General features: G+C 37.9%; 1 protein-coding gene across 1 annotated transcript in view; it reads right to left on the reverse strand.

The window, feature by feature from the left end:
- nudC (nuclear distribution C, dynein complex regulator) overlaps window positions 1-20,727 on the reverse strand; it is a 143,597-nt gene that overhangs the window by 13,669 nt on the left and 109,201 nt on the right. The window lies entirely within an intron of this gene.

Here is a 20,727-nt window from a genome sequence, read left to right on the forward strand (position 1 = left end):
TATATATATATATATATAATGAGTGCCAATCGAAATGGTTGCAATGACAAATCTGTCCGCTTAAACAACCACTTCTCCATACGTATACTCATCGAATAAGCATCGTGTTATCGAAGTTTAGAATCTCAGACCACCTCATTAGAGGACTCCCACACGAATGGATACCGAGGTGTAAGTTTGATCATGCGAGGCCAATTGGCCCGATGTCCCAGAGCCGCCAAACCGACCGGCGCGGCACAAGTCGCAGCGATTTCGCAACCCGTTGCTGTTTATACTGCATTTCGTTTCTCCTCGGTACATCGTCTTTACGTATACATATAATACCGCCCATGAACAGCCGCACAAATGCAGAATCGCATGTATCCGACTCTTTCGATGCACATCCATGAGACAGTGGTGTTGATGGAGCGGGGAAGAAAATCCTGAGAAAACAAAACCTATGGTAAGTCTGCAATTAAGAAGAGTTGCTGCAGCATAACAATATCCCGCACTAGGATATGGTTAACAACTTTATTCATTAGCAGAGATGAGCCACTGGTATTTCTCGAACAGACTGGAGCCGGGGGGAAAAATGAATGTAGCATACAAGCAGAAATGAGAAAATTACTCCTGCGTCGTTCTTCGTCGAGTTTCTCTCCTACTCCTGATCATTTTGTTCGATGTGAACATGTGGCATGCGAGTAGCTTATACCGTGTATCCCGATGCCTAATTAACGCGGATAACTCTCTCGCTTTCCCACGCGTCGTCTTCATCAGAAGACCCAGAGGTGTACAAAGATGAATTCAAACGAACAAAACCAACTATTGCTAAAAGTATCTCGATGAGAATCGGGCCGCGAAGTTATAAAGAGGATCAATTCATAAACTAGTCCTGCTGGGATGCGTTTGTTAGACAAATCAGAGAATTAGCCACAAGATAGTGAATACTTAGTGCTTGGTTTACAATGCGTAGGCTAAAAATCGTTCCATCGACACTTGGAAAAAGTATCGAAGATCAGAAGTCAAGTGCATTACGTATCGAAGGACAAAGTAACTCTATTTAGAACGTGAGATATTTACCAGAACGAGCAAACGAATGACACCTACTGAGAACCGAAAGAAGAGTATATTTTTAAATTCGATCAAAATGTACTACAAGTGTAATCAATATCAGTGAAAAAAGTGACTGTACAGCTACGAGCTCACGCTTCGATACAAAACTCCAAAGCGAATAGTGCAAACAACCTAAGTATCGTCAGCCCATTTGCTCACCAGGAGTACCATGACAATATTAAATCCTGATAAATGCCATTGGTATGAGAAATGATTTTTTTTTTTTCTTTATACGTATCACGGTTGAGTAGCCGAGCGAGTGACACTGTACCTTATACAATACGTATAAAACTGTGCCCGGGTGTCAAGGCCTGCGGAGGATGAACACCGGCTCGCCGGTCTATACCGAGATTTATTGGGTTATTTGCGTATATGTTACAAGGCTGGTTAGACGACACTAATATCTCCGAGAGAAGTATCCTGGATGGGTGATTCCTTGGCAGAATGTATAGGATGCACGGCGGGTGACTCGGGCTCCTTATCCCGTTGTGATGGGCTCATTAATCGTTCATACATATCCCGCTGCAGAGACAAGAGAGTCAAAGAGAAACGCGACGCAGCTCCTCATCGTTGACGCAGAATACCTGCTACATCGGTAGGCAAAGCGCTTTGGTTTGATTATTTTTTCGCTACCATCGCGAACCTTGTACGTCTTGTTCCAGCGTCTTTACCGCGTTATTCGTAAACGTTATTACACTCGTTAAACCTACCCAACGTACCCGTTACGAAAGGAGAGTAACGAGGCTTAAAAGGGACCCTTGAATCTAGCACAATAGAACGTTCGTTCAGCGTAATATACACGGTTGTCGGTTAATTCGATTGCACAGAAAGATTAATAAGTCCTAAAGCCCCAAGCGCAGACTATTTGCCGATATGGCTGCCACCGTAAAGCGTCGAGGATGACCGGCTGTGATTAATTATATCAATGTCATTATCGAAAGGTATAAGTTGCGCTAAGTTTCTATGTTCCGTGAAATCGGTAATTCGAAACCTTTTTTTCCTACAATCGAGACTTCAGCGACTGTTTTATTATTAGCGGTTCGTTGTGTAATCTTATATAAAATGTTGCGATAACTCATTCTTAGCACGAGTGCCGAGTATCGTTTATTTATGTACTTTTTAAAGTGTGAATCATTTTTCATTTTTATTTTCTTTTTAATTTTTCTGATTGCAAGGATATTGAAGAATTTTACCGAAAACATGCAATTTGCTTTCCGGAAGTATCTGCACTGATAGTTGATATGCGTTGTACGAAAAGAGGATTTTAGAGAAAGGAAATATAACTTCCCACGCGTATAAAAACGGATGCCTAACCGCAAACTCGTGAAAAATTGAACAGTCGTTGTAGTTTGTAGCATCCGTTTACTTACCAGCGTAAAATTTTTCCACGACTGTAACCAAGTGAAAACTTGCATTAAACTGTAGAGGTTTGACCAAAAACCGCGTGCGTACAATTCGTAAATCGAGTAAGCAGTTAGAGATGATTATAGGTTACTTATAAGGTACAAAGTACGGAGATTAGAGTACCTGTACATTATATATCTGCACGTGTAACTTGGTTTTCGAATAATTTACCAAATGACTCGTCATCGTCTCATTAGTTACATCTGATTAACGCGAGGGGCAATCAAAATAGCTTTCAACACTTCGCGATGATAATTAATACATCATTACCGCGAGTGTCTTCACCTGCGAGACAACATCTTTATGATATTGCTTGTGAATAAAAGAAAAGGATAAAGATGTATATAAAATGTGAAATAAAATGTTTAATTAAATAAACGCGAGATTCCTCGTACCGTGACGTTGAAAATTAGACGCACGCTACTCGAAGCACCAAGGCTACAGATTACCATCGAAGATCAAAGACTATCCTGCACCACGTGCGGTCCTAGGAATCAGGAATAATTCCATATCATACCCGTATACTCGGCTATTGCCGCTATTGCGAAGATTGAAGCAACGCAACGAGCCAACTCTTAATTCCAGTTTTAAGGTACGGTTCAAGTCTTCTTAGCGAAGAACGCCGGGGTTCGTTCGTTAATTAGAAGTAAAATTCCTGGACTAATTGCGATACTCTGCGTGCCTTCTTCATCAGGACAAATTATACACTGTAGGATCCTTCGCCGACATTGAGAATTGCATCACAAGGCACGTACGTGTAATAATAAAGCCGTTAAAATGCAGAACGATGTGAGCCCGACCTTTGATGAAACCACGGCGCGAACATCGCGTCGCATCCTCCTACCGCAAATTCGTTTCAATTGCACAATTTTTTTTTTTTTTTTTTCCCTCTATCTTTACTCTTCGTTTTGGTTTCTCACACACTTGCATCGCTCATCCAGATTACGCAAAGAGGGGTCTGCGATAAGAATCTATACCGCAGTTGTTGTATCAGGTGTAAACCGGACGTTATTAAATCTTGAGGGATTTGCTTGTACGGTGCATCGATGCAGATATTGCAATTTTAAACGTCGACGAGAATCATGAGCACACGACTATCCGCAATTGGATTTACAAAGATCGTTATACGTATACGATTTGCGGATTTGAAGAGGCAACGTTCTGCCGGCGTAATAATAATTCTCTATTCGCGCACGTGTGCGATATGCCATTATTAGAAAGCATCAAAGCCGCGTATGAAGTGTAATTATGTTCGTTAATTGTGTACGTGTCCGTGTGAGCGTACAAGTTCTTGACACAATAAATAAATAAATAACTAAATGATTAATTTAACAGGCACTGTGAATCAAGATAATTGAAGCGGGATAAGGGAAGGAAAAAATAAATAAATAAAATATGTAATAATAAATTATTGAAGATTAGCGATGACATTTACTCACGCATGTGATCTACCATATACGCCTGTCGTAAAATATATACGATTGTGTAGTTACCGACGGATAATATTGTGCGTGGCAGGGAGTTTAGGAGTTGTGGGAAAAGAAGAAAAAAGAAGTCGAGAGATAAGTGTAAAAATAACACTTGTTCGCGTGCCCGAGCCTAGGACTGCGCGTTTAATTAATTAAGGCTAATTGCGCAATAACATTTATCAGATGGAAGATATCGTATACCTACATCGTATATTCCTTGAGGGAATCAGAGAGAGAGAGAGAGAAAGAGAGAGAGAAAGAGTATGCCCATAAATAACGACGAGGTTTAAGAGATTCTTTCAATTGTTAAGCTTATTTCTTTGTTTTCATTGGCATTTAATTCAGCACGTTTCACTTAAGTAACGGTAGGAATATTTTGGTACAATTTCACTATAATTATTTTACACATTATATCCATCGATTCGGTAATCTCAGTTAATTAACCACAAAAATCAATAATTGCGATCTTCACGTCGTTTTAGAACTATGACATAGTGCAAAGTGTCTGAAATCTCGGAGGATTTCCTTTCGGCGCGCGAATGAGAAATCGACAATCATTTTTCGGTAATGTGACGATTTTCAAAATTTACAATAAATTTTTACATCATCAGCGATAACATCGATGACATTTTATTTCGAGATTTGTCTATACTTCCCCTTAACAGACACTTTTTCTACATCGCGAGATATGAGATTGATCATCATGATACAACCATAATTTGACTGACCGCTGATTGCAAAATTCCGAATATTATTTCAAACAACTCTGTAATGCGGCAGAAGAAAAACTGTAAATTTTAACTCGACTGAATTTTCTGTGATTAGCGAAGGACGCGGCGAATCGCTGGGTAATTATTTGTCTTAATAAAATGTCACCTGGTGTTAATTGAAATCAAATTGATACACCTGCGTCGTGGTAAAAGATAAACATCAACCTGCACGGGTAAACTAAACGCACCGTTAATCGCTCACAAGATTTACTCTACGCCACATATTATAATTGTTGAGCGTGATAAATGATCTTGCATCACCGAACACTAATACCCAAAGAAACACCAAAGTTCTTCGTGTGAAAAAATAAAATAAAATAAACAACACTCTAGAACGAACTAAATATGGAATTATGAGGAAAAAAGTAAATAACCATCGTTGTGCAATATGTGTAGCCCTTGTCATTACGAGCAAACCACAATTGACCAGCTGCCCTTTTCAAATGATGCAAGATAATTTGCCTGGATACCTACGTGCATGTCGCGTGTAAGGGAACAAGGCCCTACGGAAGTAATAAGACCTTGTCGAAAATTGTTCTTGCATCTATGCGTAGACGTAATAATATTGAATTATAATTTCAAATGTGTCAGTTGAACCAAGGCACACTAGTGTTGGTCTAAAACCGTGTATCGATAGAGATGATGTGACGAAATTTCCCCCGATCTTATGACACGTGTCAAATCGGCAATGGTTTGATTATAGAAAAATATGGCAAAGAACTGTATTATATAAAACAATGATTAAACATATCGTATGCTCGGCTTGTTCAATCGTTCGTGTAGGAATGACAAAAAAAGCTAATATCCAGAGCTGCCAGTAAAAGGATAAAGAATCACGTTTAAGGCAGTGACGTTATCGTAACGATTCAAGATGAGGAAAAATCGTTATTTACGCGATTTTTAAATTGTCTGAAATTCAGTAAACCGTAATGATACAAAACACGCTCATATTTCGAAATCCTAGTTCCTTAAAAGTCGTTATAAAACTAGGAAGATAGTTGTTTTTCACGCAATGTTTCTTACTAACTTCAACCAACGAGCTTAGGTGAGCCTAAGTCGGTCTGAATTCGTAAAGTCATAGGTTCCTAAATTATTGTTCATAGAGCGTAAAGCGAGAGGGAGAGAGAGAGAGAGAGAGAGAGAAAGAGATGGAGAAGAAAGATAACAACCCGATTGTATCATCGAGGCAATGACGGGAGGGCTGTTTGTATAATAATACAGACGCGCGTTTTAGATGGTGGAAAGAAAAAACGCGATTCGTTGCGAAATAGGGCATTTACAGCTATTAAGAAATTGTGCAATACGACTCGCCGAATCCTTATATACTGCATATCATTTACGAAACGCTTAGACGTTTTTATTTTTGAGCACTGAACCTGTTGTTGTTACAGCGGTTTTAAAGTAGGCCACAATTTAAGAACTTGTTCAATTTATTGTCGAATCCTCGTTGGAATTCGGACAGAGCTGTCTCTATTTGCACACTGGCACGATATGTTCGTGCAAATTAACTTTCGGCAGACAAGCTCGCGTTGTTTTTAGTTTCTGACGAACAGGGAAAACAAAGATTCGACCGTGTAATACATTTTCTGAGACGTTAATTATTCACGCCATATCTCTGCTGCACTGACATATACATGACAAAAGTCGCAGACTACCTAAAACAGGTTTTAGTTTATTGATCGTTGGTTATTGACACTTGTTACATAGAAATTAACAAATTACCATTCTTAAGTATAACGATACGGTTGTCGTGTAAGATTTCACATCGATATAATGTGAATTGTACCATGAGAACCGATTTATTTCTCTGCAAAATTGCCGTTCGTTCGTTTCTTTGAAACGATCAACACAGTTTTGATGATTAAAAGATTTCTCTTGTACCAAAGTTACTTTGTACCAAAAATTCGGTGCAAAAAAAAAATAATGCACCCAGTCACATCACACAGCTGCTGTAAGAATTTCAAATTGAAAGTAACGATCGGTGATCGGCATTGGCAAGATCTGATTCGAGTCACCCGCGTTGAGGCAAGAATTTTTCATGATAAATTAGCTTCGTTGCAAATTAAAGGTCAAGCCTTGTACCGCAATATTGCAAATCCCCGACGTCTTCTCGAACTTATTGTAACCGAAGCGATGTAAAATATCGAAAACACGATATCCGTATACCTTTGTATAATTTTTGTTATGGATTCATTCGCATGGTGGTAAAATTATTCAACTCGCACACGTTTATCCAATGATTGTTTGGGATGACCTCAAAGTATTACGCAAACTTAGGTGTGCGCGATCCACGATCTGCAACATACCCGGATAGGTAGGTATAACTATGATTGAGATCTTGATTTGGAGTTGCGAAATTTTCATATTTAGTACCTTATGTGCCTACCGATGGAAAAGTATGCCGTTTCTCTATACCTATAGAAATCCTAGCATAACACGTAGATTCACCTTGACTATCGCTATTGTCGAATAATGAATAACGCGTGTAACTGACCGACTCGTATTCGTTTGGAGACTGGGTAGTTCGTATGAAAATAGTATTCGTTTTGGTTTCAATTCGATGGAGTAAAAACCAGCACGAGATATTAAGAATGCGAGGAAAAGTGCGTGAGCAACTTAAAAAAAAAAAAGAAAAAAAAAATAACCTTCAAGTTTATTACATTATGCAACAAGGGAATAATCGACTTTTATTCCTGTGTTAAGTACAGGACTTTATTCCCGGCTCAGCTCTGGCCACATTATTGACTTAAAAGTGGTTTCCTTTTATATGCAAGTGTGATCTGTCAGTCTGAAAACTGTAATATCATTGAAAGATTATAATAATATAGATAGATGTAGTTCAAAATGGAAAAGAAAAGAGAGAAAACCAGAAAAACTGAGAAATTAGTTTATGGCAAAGATGAGATTATATTTCCCGAAAATGTGGGAAGAAAGTGCCACTTTTTTTCTCCATAGATGAGAGAAAAAAGTAAAGAGGGAATAATATGCCACTCTCGTCCAGTTTTTCAGGTGAACAAAGTGAAAATTGTGGTTGAGTCGAGAGTAAAAATATTTTCACCGTATCCACCCCGAATCTACGTTCAATTGAAATTTGGTTTTGGTGCAGGTTAACAATCAGGATGATAAAATATCCGCAAATCGGTCTTTCGCGTGACGAAACAACGCGTAACCGCCTGTCCGACCAATTTACCAAACAGAAGCTATTCAACGAGTAAGATGAAGAAAGGGAAGAAAAAATACCGGTGTAATTACCGGGTAACAATGGGCCGAGTGTCGAGGTGCGAGGATCGGATAAAAATATGACTTTTCGTTATACCGGACTTAAAATTCCTGCATTGCGCAATTAGCGGACACCGAGTGTGAAAAGCAAAGACGGCATGTATGATAGTCGGTGCCCGGTTACATACGCGATACCGACCACGTATGCACCATCAGTGGTGCATGGGGAATTCCGTGCGACCCTCGCCCGCCATCTTCGATCGCTAATTCCAATTAGCATGTCGAATGGCACCTCAAGAGACGGCAGACATGTCAAGATTTTCAAAATCCCCGGATGATTTCCTTCGCACGTCGAAACTTGCTTCGGTTAATGAAAATTTAGTACATCTACAAGTTGACTTACGATTTGGTACATAACTTTTTATCAAATACGAGAATATTCATAGCGAGTCAAAAATTGGTACTTTCGAAATCATGAAGTGGCGAGTAAGCTGCGGAAATTTATTTAGAAACGAGAAGAAAATATCAGTGTTTGAAAGAAAAATTATTATAGATTGGATTTTTTTTTTTTTTATTGGCAAAGTATTTACGGTCGGAATGCGAAAAGATATTAAGTCGTCTATGTTTTGGCAAAAATCTTTGTTTAGGATAATCGGAGTATTCAGTACAACCTTTTATTTACTCAATTGCTTTGCGTTGTTGTACACAAAGATATTCCGCACACACGAAAAAATGGAGAAGAAACACAAATTAACTTGACGATTATTAATCGTCGAACGAAGCTAAATATTTTCTTCGATTTTTTTTTTAATACTCCGCAACGCACCGCAATGAAAGCAGAAATTGAAGGTGACGAGGGTCATCAGCAGGTCGAATCGACAGGGAATGCGGCATAGATATGCGTCGCCTTCCTATGCGACTAGGCTTCCACGTAGCGTTCTATAAGGTACCAGGTGATCGAAAAATACGCGTATTGAATACGAAAAATGTGAGCCCAATGTCAGGTGCGTCGAATATAGTTAGTTACACGCATAGGTATTATATAAAATAGTTTTAATGCTCGAGGGTCGTTTAGTGCTGATAAGGTTGCACAACGCGTGAATTTTCTTAAGTAGGTTGGTTGGCCAAAAAACAATATTTGTTGTTAATTTTTTAAGACGACACTGAGTATTTATCAAATTATTATATATTCGTAAGCGAAGAAGATCTCTTTGAAAATATTAAATTGAAAAATACTGGAATTATAAATAGAAGCTTATAAAAAGTAAATGTCGTAGCTCTTCACAATTGTTAATAATCTAGTAGATTCGTTCGATTTCACTCCACGGTATTTTCTATAAAGCCACAGGTACAGATTTTATTCTCTTTTTATTTTTCCTTCACAAGTTGGCATTTGTCGATCATAATCAATGTCAGTGCGATTTTGAACAATTAAATATTTAAAAATGCGAGCATGACAAAAGAAAAGTGTTTCAGTGAATTTATAGAGATAGATTTCAGAATAAAACAAACCGTAGAATGCAAATGTATGAATTTATTCCTAGACTTTCAACCATTTTAAAGCTATTATAAAAGAAGCATCGATATCTAATTGTAAGCTTATGTTTAAAATTATACGTTTTTTTTTTTTTTTTGTATTTGCAGAAGTCTTTGCAGCTTATAAATATGATAATTTTATTAATACTTAATGTACGAATATCTTGTAATAAAATTAATATAAAGTATCGCTTTTTGGGTGACCAACTTTTTTAATATCAATCGGATGGCAATTAAAATCGAGTAACAGTCTACAAGAGGATAAAATTCACCAGGCTCTGCATCGTGTGCGTAAATTCGAGCAAAAATATGCAAGGTTAACGAGAGAGAATTATAAGTACATAATAATGAAACGGCAAAGAAGAGATTGCAAATCTCTGCCATAAATATTAATTGTATGAAGAGAAACAATGAATCGAGAATGAGAGGGAATTTAGTTAAGTAAACAAATTAATCGAGGACACAGCGGTATCCCAATTAACCGTGATTAAAGCAGAGAAGATTTATATCTCACAATCAGATTTTGCGATGACGAGGTTTCCTTTTTTTCTTCTTCTTCTTCTTCTTCTTCTTCTTCTTTAATCTTTTCTCTTTTTCTCGTTTATTAATTTCTTTTCTCTTCAAAATTATAATCACACCTTCAAGCTCGGTACCTTAGCGAGTTTGTGTAAGAGTTGTCATCGAGTCGCAATTAAGATTCGGGACTCTGCACAGTAAAATACGACGAGCAAGGTCGAGAGGATCTTGACTGAAACCGAAAGTTGGGTAGACGTAATGTGGCTGTTATTCTCGAGGTACGGGATTCGTTTGAAAACACTCACGTGTAGATACAACACGATGCGTTACGCGTTGCAAATGCTCGTCTGCAAAGCCCTTGTCAAATAAGTTTAGGAGTATACACGTAAAAACTATTACAGAACGTGCGTGGAACAATTTATACGTTGCGCGATGAAGTAAGCTCGATTTTTTTCTTCTTTACAATAAATTCTTTTCTCTAAATATCCGGAATTTAACATTACCGTTTCACTTTTTCAGACTCTCCATAATCGAAATTCGATTTGTTTCACTAACCTGATAAGATTTTGATATTAATATTTATTCCGATCATTATTGTCGTTAAAAACGTGACGACATTTGAAAAAAACATTCAACTTTGTTAAAACAAAACAATTTTCAATTATACCGACTAAACCGTCGGCGTATCAATTTTTTTATTCACTGTAAAGTAAAAGTTTTTCCAAAACTTTATAACACCGGTAACTTTTACCACGTCCGATAATCACGCTTTTGCATAATTAAATAAATAATTGAGCGAGATTTCTCTGTATTGGCAAATTCTCTACGCCTCCAACAACAAAATCGTTGCCTTAATGGAGCAAAAAAAAAAAAATTAGAATTTATAACCTTAGCGGTTGCGCCGTTTGCGTTACGACTAGTACGAAGTGCATTGCCGCATAGCAGGGGTGATTATTCGAAAGATTGCACGAGCTGCTAGAGCGGATAACTGAGTTAAGAGCGGAAAGTCGTTCGCGATGCAAGAAAAGGTATAACGAAATAAAAAAAAAATTAAAAAAATTAAAAATAAAAAACAACTAAGAACACGGAGAGACACGTTGTCCATTCTCGCATAGCGAGACTTTGTTGCAAAGAGTTTCTTTCTTCGGCGGTAGATTTTGCGCCTTGTAAGTAAGTAATGAGGGCAATTTTTCTCCTGAATTTAAGAAAAAAAAATAAAAAAATAAAAAAAAAAACTAAAACCAGTCGTCTCCGCGCGTGCATATATCCAGTACGAAGGTGTTTGCGTTTGTGTAATGCATCTTGGAACCGCAACTCGAATTGCAGACACGAATGACGATGTGTATAATGCACAGCAGCGGAGTGTCGGGTAGCGTTTCCAAGCACGGATCGAGGGATACGGAGCAGCGCCTCGGTAAATTTGACACGCAATTATGCAACCCTAAGTGGTTTTAATCTCACAATCCGACTTTTGAAAAGACCTTTTATAGGACAATGAAGTATACGCGGATTGTTGTTACCGCTGCACGCACCGCGTTTTACACAAATTGCGAAGTCGTTGGTTCGCCGATTTTTTTTTTTTTTGTTTTTATACACCAATTTATGTACAGCCGATACGAAAATGATACAACGTTCGTTTCAACTCTGTTTCGCTGTTACACCGTGCTTGTAAATGTTCATGCGCGGATTTACGTTCGTTCGGATGTTTAACGATCCGCTATCAAACTCCGCAACATTCGCAAACTCTGCTCGTATCGATTTACTACACGCTGTTCAGAATTTCGTGTCGAATTCCACGAGATCTGGCGCAGAGTACGCAATTCCGCATCAAAGTTGCGCATTTTTGCTTCTACAGCGTGGAATGTCTGAATCGTAACGCATACTTAACTTTTTCCAGAACGTGTTAGATTTATTTTCATCCACGAGTAACTATTCGCAAAGTGCAGTTCTAGTGCGAAACAATTAAAGGTTCGAAATGACGATGAGCGATCAATTTCAAAGGTGGTTCATTCGCGAGAGAAACGTTCACCTGCAAAGTTCCCATGTACAATATGTAGGTACAGCACAATAAGTCAGCCTCGTCGATCTGTTGAACATAGGAGAAAGTTTTCGACTCTAACTATATACGCGTGTAACAAATGTTTGTCAAATGCGCTTTTTTTCTCCATCTTTCTTCTTAATTAGCATATTTTTCGTCGTTCGCTCTGTTTTTACCTCTCTCCGCTCGTCTCAGTCATAGATTATACAAATGCCCCTCGCTCCGTTTTGCATTTACGTAATTGGTATTACACAAACAATTATACACGGCGTAATCCACCTCCTCATATCCGTCAAACGAATTTATTAACGCTACCGTGTATCTCTGGTACAATGTATACATATGTCGTATTTTTTCTTCTCTGTCTTCTCTACATACCTACGTATATAAAGCTTAAGGATTTTCCGCCGTACGTTCGCTTATAAGCTCGGACCTACTGAACCAATTTCGATTCTTTTTTTTTCCATGGACAGTTACAACGCCAGGGCCACATTTTTTGCTGCATTGCGTTACAACCAGATCAATAGTTTTGGAGATACAACGATATTCATCTTCCATTCATCTATCATTCTTCCAAATCGGAAGAAGATCGACAAACTCTTACGAATAGAGGAAGGTTATGTTCAAAAACTTTCAAGGTCCCGATAATGTGATCTACAAAAAAGACGTAGAAGTTAGTAACGTTACCTCAACGATGCACGTTTAAGAAAGATCCTTACTTCGCGCTTTTTACGATTGTCTGAAATTTGGTAAACCTTGATAAACGAAATGTACTCAAGTTTCGAAGATCCCACTCCTTAAAAATTGTTCTAAAATTACAGAACAACGATTTCTTAACGACCATAACCCGGATGTTTCGCTACGTCGACGTTAACGTTACTGATTTCAGCCCAACCACGAGATAAATTTGAAAATATTTGCGGGCGGAGCTGCGACGGACTCTCAACAGCGAGTATAATAAGTTTGATCAATCAAGATTGGCTCCCGTACATACTCTCTGTAATACCAGCAATAGCCATGTAATTACAGACGATTTAATCTGCCGAGGTTGTGATTGTTACATCTCGTTGTATGGTATATCCGCGTATAGATCAGCCAGGAGACACGTGCCGGGCTTGTTGTACGCATGGAGTGTACAGGCAGGGTGGGGTGGTTTCTCTCCTTCGGGCAAAGACGACGACCATACGTAACGTAAGACATAAGTTCATTACTTCGCACTCGGAGAGTTCATGCATTGTGCCGATTACAACCGCAGAGAGCTATTACGCGTTACACGTAAGGCAATTCTTAACGTACCTCTTCGGTGTGGTTAAATATTCCGAGTATTCAGAGTGGAAAAGTGAATGCCACGCCATCACGCGTGCGTGCGCCGCTCATACGGTGCGATAATCCTGTGTTAATGCAGCTGAGCTCTGAGATTAATTGGTCTAGGAATGAGTAACAATGCGGTAATTGAAGTCAGAAACTTTGGCCTCGGGTCATCGCTAGCGGTGACGAAGATTCTTATTTTCTTCTAGTTCCGTAACATCTTTTGGAACCCGTTGATGACGAATGATGCACGCAGTTCGAGTCAAAAGTTGGATTAAAAAGGAAAAAAAAAAAAAAAACTGAAAACCGTTTACAAAATCTCCAATAACGATGTTTGCACCAATGATAGTGAAGGAGAATGACACAATAGCCAAGATATTGACAGGTGAAGAAATGGGTTTGCAATTAGTATGCTCAAAATGATTCAATTCTGGTGTTTTTGAACATATTCTAGTGTCTGTGAAATCATTTTGCTCACTGACCAGATCCCCACAAATTTTATGGAACACATTTGAGAAACCTTATCTGATGGTACAGTTATACTCTCAAGTGCAAACCTACGTTTATCCAGTCTGTGTATAAACATTATTAAAAAAAATACTTTGGATATATCTGTTGAGAACGAAATGAACAGAAAAACATTAGAATCGGATGAAAAACCCCAGAATTCAATCAATTGAAACCTTTCTTCAAATCGTTAATAGCTTTGGTATACTGAGAAAAATTTCAATTGTTACAGTGACTAGAAAAATTCAGTAATACAGGTGTCGTTAAAAGAAAATTGTTTGAATATTGTTGGAATTACGAAAAACGAGGTGCGCGTAAGCATTTTGCGCTATCGTCGATTCTTTTTTGGTAATTGCAACGTTTACTCTACTTTTTTAGTTAAACAAGGCTTTAGCATCAATTTATTGTTGCACAAGCATTAAATTTTCGCAACAGTTACAAGAAAATCTGGTAACAGCGATCGTAATGAAAAAGAATAGTAACGGATACTAGACTTTCCGGTAACAGCTGGAAAACTAATTGTCATTTTCTACCTAGAACTATATTTTTGGATTGTGGTAAAAAATGAAAATAGTTAAAGGGACTGAGCGGTAACCGAAACTAAAAATTTCTCTCAGTGTAGCGCTACTCGTAGGTATTTGTTCGTATTTATTTCGATTACACAGCAGAAACGTTGTTCGATTCACCTTCGCCACAATCGGCGCGAATAATGGTTTTTTACTTTGCCGACTTTTGATTTGGACCACGGCGTGAGTTGGACCAACTAATCCTCAAGTCCGGTGACATTTTTCTCAGCTATGAATTTCTGAATTCTCAATTATATATTCCGCGCACCGACGACGCGTTTTAATCATGGGAATACTTCACCTGTACCAAGATGGTTGTTACTTTATTGGCGAATCTCACTGCCGTTAATGCTGCACCGGAGAGATGCATAATTGAAACTGCCGCATGCCGATGACTCGTATATAAGCTGTAGTAAGGCTGTAATTATTTCGATCACCATTTATTGCGAAATGTTTAATGATACGCCGTGCAATCCACGATGCGAATTGAAGAACCAAGCGAACGCTATTCCACACATATCGAAACAATTCTCGCTAGCGATATAATAATCGGGCCATCCCACTCGATTTTTTGTTGCAAAATGATCATGCGACCTGACCGCTTTCAAAAAACCGACTATAACTGGAGGTTTGCTCAATCGTTATACAAAAATTCGAACGCGGAATTGCGCTAACGGCGCAATTCGTTGTATAGCAACTGAAATTTTATTTGCTATCTGCCTGTAGGCAACGCTGATATTGTGAAACGAATCGAAATGAAATACAATATTCATGTTTTTCAAGAGTTTATAAGGTAACGCTCTGCAAAAGAAGAACATTCATCTTCGCTGGAACACTCGCGTGTATAAGATTCTTGTAGAGCTCCTGTAATCTCCTAGTCCCGAGCTGAGAATACAATATTCTGTAGTATTTCCCAGAGTCTGTAACGATATTTTTATAATAATTCCACGTTTATCCAAATTCTAAACTTCTCCAAGCATGATTACCGAGACCAGTCAAGTGGAATGAAATCTCAAAGTCGATTTAAATTTTTACCATGCTTATCAATCGCTTTGTCGCGTGATTAACCTGACGAATAATAATACAAACGGTGGTACATCTGTCTTTTAAGGTAATGTTTTGGTTTAGAGGCCTTAAAAAAAAAGTGATTCTCGGGGATCTTTTTGATAAGGAGAGAAAAACGAAGCTTCTTAAAATTTTTAATCTATTCAAAGTCCAAAAAAAAATAACCGTGAAATCATATTAATTTTCGAGCTTGAACGTCAAAGTGACGATTTTTACAAGGGAAATTTTTTTCATTCAAGCTCGAAAATTAATTATCCCGCGTTTTTTTTTTTTAAGTTCATCGATAGCAAAAATACATGGTCAGCTAACAGCTCCGCCATTTGGCAACAATTTGATAATAAAAAAATTTTCTTGTACTCTTCAAACGTGTGTTAAAATACGCTCAAAATTTTAAGAAGCTTTTTTGTTTCGTTCCACATCAACATAGAAAAAAAAAACTGAAAATCACCTTTTTTCAGGCATCTGAACCAGGACACTGGCTTAAAAATCGAAGCTTGGAGCCGCTTTAGCGGGAAAAAGCGACCTAATAACCGTCTCCGATTTCAAAGGAATTCAACGTCTGGGATATTCCATGCCGACTATCGTATACATGGTACTCACACATGCCCACGCATTTTTCGAACATGCAAATATCAAGCGAACTGTCACTTGCGGATTATAAAAGTTGGCGTAAAAACAGAGTCGAGTAGTTAGTTACCGGTGCTGTTTACCGCTGCTCACTCTGACCGGGATAATTACACGTTACATCGTTGGTTAGTTTCGGCTGTAGGTGGGCATCAGGCGTATTGTACGTACACACGCCTAGAGAAAGTAAAAGATAATAATCATGTTTGCGTACAAATCGCGAGATTTCTTTTCGCCGTCTGTGACTCCGATAAGACAAAAAAAAAAAACAAAAAAAAAATAAATAAAAAATTAAAAACAAAATTTACCAACGCAGACGTATAGGAGGTATAATGTACTTTATAGACGGGAATAATTGTGTTTGCGTGCAGTTAGCGTGTAATATTGATCATCGCTGGACGTTGATTCTTATACCGAGATAATTAATGCACGCGCCGCCGGTCGCGTTGCAACATCGCCGTGACGGGTGATTTTTTTAAATATTTCTTACACCGAAGACAGAGAAGGAATAAATGGATTGAAAAATAAAAGAAAAGGACAGAAAAGAAGAAAAAAAAAACAAAACAAAATGAAGAAATAAAAACCGTAGACGAATGAAAATAATCGTTTTCGCACCGAATTCCATAAAGTTTCGACGCGTTATTATTAGGCGAAAGCAATTCGCGCAAAAATTAGCTATTCGTTGTCCTGTTTGAAAGGTGGTTTTGTTATACATGCGCGCAAAATTCACTGTTTGTCTATCATACCCTTGCCCCGAATCACGTAAAATATTAATTTGCGAAAAATGTCGATGGCTGGGAAAAGAAAAAAAAAAAAGAAAAAAATAGAAAAAAAAATGATTGCAACGAGGACAAATATTGGCCTGAATAAACAAACTATCTTGACAACATTTTGTTGCATAACGAAAACAGATCTGGTTATAAATATGTATATTATCGGCGAGAAACGCGATTACTGGACCATTTCACACGGCTTTGAGCTGTTGCAGTTTGGCCAAGCAAATGTCGTTACGGTTCAACAATATCGGGAAGGCACCGACACGGTACCGAGAAAAAAAATAAATAAATTACTAAATGATTCAAAATTTTAAACACAAACAAACAAAAAAAAAAAAAGAACATTGTCGAATAAACACAAAAGCCGCACGTCTCGCCCAAGTATATAATAGTCAACGCCAAAGTTTTGCAATTTTTTAACGAGACCGCGTCAACTTCGATTAAATTCAACGTGTCGATTACAATGGATATGGAAAGAAAAAAATTATTGAATATAAAAATAGAAGTGAAATAAAAAAAAAGGACACACGCGACAACGTCGGCGTTAAATGTATCACGTTACATTGACCGTTCTTAAGCAGAGCTCGTTTAATTTCAGGAATCTTTTACGCGCCTGGTTAAACCTGAAAAATTGGGTTTGGGTTACAATGATTTTTTATTCTCGTTTCCCTTCATTTTTTAATTTTTTCTTTTCCATCGTCATTAATTTTTATCCTTTCTTTATCGACCGCCGTACAGCTGACTCTGCATACTTTAGACAGTTTTATCGATTTTATAGCACCGTGTTTTGTCGTTTGCGTAATAGATTTCGGTTCGATCTATACTTCCAGTCTCATCTGCGATGGTGAAATTTGTTTCGTTAAATTCCGAACTTTCGGTCCAAATGACTAAGCTAATTGGAAATTTTTTTCAGAGAAACAAAGGGTAGTCGGAAAAATTTGGCAAACAGTCTGTGTTTTACTATAAAAATTTTCTTTTAATTTCGACACATGTTTACAGCTGCAAATATTGCGACGACGCTGTTTCAACATTTTTATTGACCATTTTTGCGAAAGGTTTTGATTCGCGAATCTATACGCGAACCCGAAACAATTGTCTATAGCTTTTTTCGATAAAATATTTAAGAAAATTGTAAACTGACATTGAGTTGAGACTTATTTTTTTACGCTGCCATTTGACGATACTTGACAAATTTTGTGTTAAACATAGACCAGCCGAGTTGGTGTCTCGTGAATTTTGCAAATTAAGGCGTGTTCGTTTCGTGTGCTTGGCAACTTGGCAGCCAACCGTAATCTTGCGAAAATACTACACTCCCGGCTTGCTCAATTTGTTATAAACGATTTCGACTGTCAAGATTTTGGCTTCCATAGGTTGTATTTTTTGAAAATACTCCACGAGTTTTACAGATTAATTTTTACCTAGATTCCATTCCTCCCGGATGATTTCAAAACCGCTTGAATATGCACACCGTGAGCGGTTAAATATCGCATTACAAGATCCATGAATGATTATACAATCAATCTTCGTATTCCGCGATCGATATCGCGAATAAATATTACAAAATGATCAAGGAATCACGGCACAAGTGAAATGGAAACCTGCCTAGAAATTGGGTTATCATATGAAAATTATCCAGTAACTAGGCATCAGGAATTGCAAATTTTTCATTTATACTAACTTTCGGTGTTTTGTTCAATATTTTTCCTAGATGCCGAGAAATATCTGAATCTTGGACTCGAATTCCACACAATTGTATAGCGTATCAGGGCACTGATTGTAATATTTTAATAAGTACAGTGCTAAAGTAGTGCTTGCGAGACCAATTTCAAATTTATAGACTATCTTCGGGGTCAAAAGAGGCATGATGTCTATAAATTTCAACCAAATCGATTCGTGCACTTTTGTATTAAGAATGATTAACTCTGATTTTCGACAGAACTACACTTTAACGAATTCGTTTTTAAAATTTAGCATCAAAAACTTCATAGAGAACAGAAAAACTTTTGTACTAGAACCGTTTTCGTAGGTCACCAAGATCGATGCTACGTAGATCTGAAAGATCGTCGAATCATTGAAATCCGATTCGTTGAACTGTTTTCACGGGGAAACACTTGATGTGAAAAATCTAATGAAAAAACATCGTTGATCTTTTGAATATACGTACTCGAATCTTGTAAAATAGCCAAAAAAAAAAATCACACTTTCACGTTGAGCCGTTATCGTAACGATATATCCATTTAACTACAATTTTCTAATAACTATAAAAAGAGTAATAATGTAATTTTTCCCAATTTAGACTTGCAATGAAGTAAACTTGATCCGAACCGACGTCACCTTACTTCGAATCTAATACGGTATATTATATAAATAATAACCGGTGACTAATCTCAATAACCCGTGAAAAGATAACCCGTAAATTAATGACCCAAGACAAAAATAACCCATAAAAAAAAAAAAAAAAACCTAACTCGAATCAAAGTTTACAAGCGTTTGTATCAGTCATGGGTCGTTTGATCCAATAACGATAAAAGCCTAATCCCTCGGCATTTAGCCGCGTTTAAATTTTTCTCTCCGTCTCTCTCTCTCTCTCTCTCTCTCTCGCTTGTTTTCATCAACTTAATTAGCCCCTGGATCGTTGATTGGGCAAGAGGTATATGGGAGGTATGGGGCAGCGAAGGATCAACGCTACCCGAGGCAGCGGTCCGCAATTACGTTAAAATTAATGTTATCAAATAAAGAAGGTAAAGGCTGCGCCTCGGACGGAATGCCTGGAGATGATGCTACGCGACGCGTCGCGGGGCCCGATCGTGTGGGTGCCGACTGCTGACCCAGAGAAAAGGTTGCGACTCTCTTCGTCTTACTAATACCGACGCACGACGCGACGCCCCGCCGGATGGACGCATGCCACTGGGACAAGGTTGCCGGGGGCCCATAACTATCGGGCCTGACACACAACAATGCACGATGATGTTTCTTTATGCCCGTACGACGAACGCTCGTATGCCCCGTTCCGCGCCAAGTCGACCAAGAAAAACATTCAACAATCGTGGTGGTTGCCGGGACCAAATTACCCGGAAATAACAATCGTTACAAAAATGTTACGTTTGAAATTTAGTTTAATTTGATTTCGCGTTTTGTGCATGTTTTGTTTTTTTTTTTTTTTTTTTCTTTTTTTCTTGGCTTATTTTTACACGGGTTATTACGGCCGGTTGTCGTCTGGTGGCCGATAAAAATACTCGAATAAATTACCCGACATTTCCCTGACTTTTTTTTTTTTTTTTTACCTGATTATAATTTTTACCTGACCAAAATCCGAAATAATAATGCCAATTCAAGTATCTAATAAACAAAGCTCCGAGTCAATGATGTGTTTGATAGTAACACATAGAGGGAAATTGTTCTCAAGATTTTGCTTTTTCGTTACGGAAGTTTCATTTTTTTTCTTTCTCTCTCTCTCTCTCTCTCTCTTGCTACGGCCACAAAATTCCCCAAATTTTTCCTGACTTCCCGGGCATATCTGACGAGTGTCGATCATGTTTATCTTGTCCGAGTAAACGGTTATTGTAATTTAGCAAGTGTATCAATAAATTATTCAGGCGGTTACATATTTGCTTGATATTAATAGTCGAGTAATTGATTTCGTGGAATCAGTGAAGAAAATAAATTGTGTCTGCTTTTTCTTTTACACATTATCGTATCGATACGTTTCTACATTTTTTCAGATTCTCCGCATCTTGCCAATCGGTTTTTTTTTTTTTTTTTCAAAAGTGTCCAATCTCTTCGAAGATTAAAAACAAATCCAAAGTATTCCCTGAAGGAATATAAGTAACGATAATC

Source organism: Neodiprion pinetum, chromosome 1, assembly GCF_021155775.2.
Source record: "Neodiprion pinetum isolate iyNeoPine1 chromosome 1, iyNeoPine1.2, whole genome shotgun sequence".
Classification (NCBI taxonomy): Eukaryota; Metazoa; Arthropoda; class Insecta; order Hymenoptera; family Diprionidae; genus Neodiprion; species Neodiprion pinetum.